A 3,433-nucleotide genomic window follows, 5' to 3' on the forward strand; every position below is an offset into this window, starting at 1 on the left:
TCACGATGCCGTTTGGTCTGGAAAAATGTGGGGGCTACGTACCAATGTTGTATGCTCAAATGTTTTGGGGACCTCATCGGGTGAACCATTGAGGCCTACATGGATGACATCATGGTCAAGTCCAAACGGGCTAACCAGGTCATAACTGACCTAGAGCAAACCTTCACAAAACTCTGAGCAAATAGCATTAAGCTCAACCCCAAGAAGTGCATTTTTGGGGTCCCAAGGGTTATGCTGCTGGGTTTTATCATCTCCGAGCATGGCATCAAAGCCAACCTGGAGAAGATCTCGGCCATCATGAGGATGGGCCTAATTCAGAACATAAAGGGGGTACAACGAGTTATAGGGTGCCTCACCATGCTCAGCCGCTTTATCTCGTGCCTCGGTGAAAGAGGTCTCCCCCTCTATTAGCTCTTGAAGAAGGTTGACCATTTTGAATGGACGCCTAAGGCCTAGGAGGCACTTGACACGGTCAAGCAGCTTCTGACAAAGGCCCTGATCCTGGTCCCTCCAACTGACGGGGAACCGCTTCTGCTCTACATTACGGCCACCATGCAAGGTGGTGAGCGCTACCCTGGTGGTGGAGCAAGAGGAAGAGGGGACACACCCTCAAAGTGCAGCATCTTGTGTACTTTATTAGTGTGGTCTTATCCGATTCTAAGACTCGCTAACCCCAAATCCAAAAAAGCCATGTACGCTGTCCTCATCACCAAGAGAAAGTTACGTTACTACTTTGAGTCACATCTAGTGACAGTCATGATGTCCTTCCCTCTCCATGAGGTCACCCAAACCTGGGATGCCACAGGAAGAATCACGAAGTGGGCACTCAAGCTGATGGGTCAAGGCATTTCATATGCCCCTCGGACAGCCATCAAGTCCCAAGTGCTGGTAGATTTCATTGTAGAGTGGACCGAGGCCCAAATGCCACCAGCAGCCATCGACCAAGAGTACTAGACGATGTACTTCAATGGATCAGCTAATGAAGAAAGGCACTAGCGTAGGGCTGGTCTTTCGTTTTGCCCCTCGAGGTACGCATGAGGTACATGGTTTGCATCCATTTCCCCTCCTCTAATAATGTGGCCGAGTATGAGGCACTCAACAATGGCCTATGCATCACCAGTCGAGCTGGGTATCTGATGGCTTAATGTTTCAAGGGTGACTCATAGCTGGTTATCGACCAAGTTATGAAGGAATCAAGCTGCCACAATGCTAAGATGGTTGCATATTGCCAAGAGGTTCACCAGCTGGAGGACAAGTTCGATGGTCTCGAGCTCAATCATATCTTGAGGTGTCTCAACAGAGGTGGCTGACGCACTGGCGAAACATGGTGTCAGGACCGAGAGCTAGGTGCTGACTGAGCGTCTTGACCAGCGAATCAGTACAAGCCTTCGGTCCACTACGAAGAGCCAGAACAAGCTAGTGATGGGCCACCTACCCTAGGCTCAGGGGCTAACTAGCTGTCGGCTCCATCCAACCCCAAAGTCATGGAGCTTGACAAAGATCTAGTATAGAGCCTAATACTCTGGCTGACTAGAGCACGCCTTACCTCAACTACTTCCTCCATAAGGTGGTGCCAATGGACAAAATAGAGGCTCAGCAGCTTGCGCGTCATGCCAAGTCCTTTGTCCTTATTAAGGGTGAGCTCTACAGGCGAAGCCACACTAGGATCCTATAGCGCTGCATCCCCATCGAATAAGGGAAGTGGTTGCTGAGCGACTCCACAGTGGGGTCTATGGTCACCATGCCATGCCTAGAACCCTAGTCGGAAACATGTTCTAGCAAGGCTTCTACTAGCCGACCGTGGTAGCCGATGCTGAACATATCATGCGCACCTACGAAGGGTGTTAATACTACGCTCGGCAGACCCACCTACTGGCCTAAGCACTCCAACAATCCCCATCATGTGGCCATTCATGGTCTAGGGGCTCGATCTGGTCAGACCTCTCAAGAGGGCGCCCGGGGGCTATATGCACTTGCTTGTCACCATAGACAAGTTTACAAAGTGGATAGAGGCTTGACCAATCTCTGCGGTCAAGTCCAAGCAAGCCATGCTATTCTTCCTCGATATCATCCATCATTTTGGGGTCCCAAACTCCATCATCATGGACAACGGCACATAGTTCACCAAAAAGAAGTTCCTCCAATTCTATGATGAATACCACATCCACGTTGATTGGGCCACCGTGGTGCACCCCCGCATGAATGGGCAGGTCGAGCACATAAATGGCATGGTCCTACAAGGCCTCAAGCCTAGAATCTTCCACTGTTTGAACAAGTTTGGTGGACAATGGGTCGTGGAGCTTCCTGTGGTGCTCTAGACCTTAGGATGATCCTGAGCCTAGCCACCGGCTGCACACCATTATTCATGGTCTATGGTTCCGAGGCTATCCTCTCGGCTGACCTCAATTATGGAGCACCGAGTGTCAGGGCGTATGATGAATAGGGAGCCAAGGCGTCCCTCAAAGATGCCATGGACCAGCTAGATGAAGCAAGCAACGTTGCCCTCCTCTGCTATGCCAAGTACCAGCAAGCGTTATGTCGGTACCATAGCCATCGAGTGTGGGGTCAGGCATTTAACGTCGGGTACCTAGTGCTCTGCCTTATCTAGAGCGACAAGAACTACCATAAGCTCTGTCCATTGTGGGAGGGACCGTACGTTGTCATGGAGGTGCTCTGACCAGGCACCTACAAGCTCAAGACCATCGACGGTGAAGTCTTCGTCAATGTCTAGAACATCGAACAACTACATCATTTTTACCCTTAATATACACACACTTTCTCTTATCAGTTTCGCTACCAACTCCTCGATCTTTAGTGACACCCGACCCTAGCAACGGTAGGGGGTCGGGCCTCACTCGAGGGCTGATATGAGCATATCTATCCGGTGGACATTCTCTATGCTCGATCCTTTCTCACTGTTAAGACCTAGAAGCAAGGGTTGCAGAAACAAACGCTGAGTAAAACTAGTCAGACTGTAAGAAACCTATGCCCCAGTGGCTAATGGTGTTTTTGCTCACCAGCATGATCAGAGTTTGTTCACCCACACCCCTGAGCTTTACAACCTTAATGAATGGAAAGGGTCAAAATGCATTAAACTTTTTATACAAAAAGGGGAGAAGGGCTAAAAATCTATTTGGTCATAATGAAATTTAAGAGCTTGTTCACTTGTTACAAGTTCACCGCCTGGCTTATCTGCCTAACTAAATTTTTGGGGAGGATGATCTCATCCTCTATCTCTGCAGGAAAGTCCTATGCCATTAGGTCACTTAGGTCGGTCAGACGGCTCGGGCTGCTGTCAAGAGATGGGCAAGGGGCAGTAGGATGCCCCATGTAGGTTATGCCGACCCCATCATGAATGATGGACCTGGATTCCACTTGAACATAGCCAGTAAGAGCTCCCCGAACTAGTCACTCAAGCCTTCAAGGTAAGTCC

This window comes from Miscanthus floridulus, chromosome 4 (assembly GCF_019320115.1).
Source record: "Miscanthus floridulus cultivar M001 chromosome 4, ASM1932011v1, whole genome shotgun sequence".
NCBI classification, from domain to species: Eukaryota; Viridiplantae; Streptophyta; class Magnoliopsida; order Poales; family Poaceae; genus Miscanthus; species Miscanthus floridulus.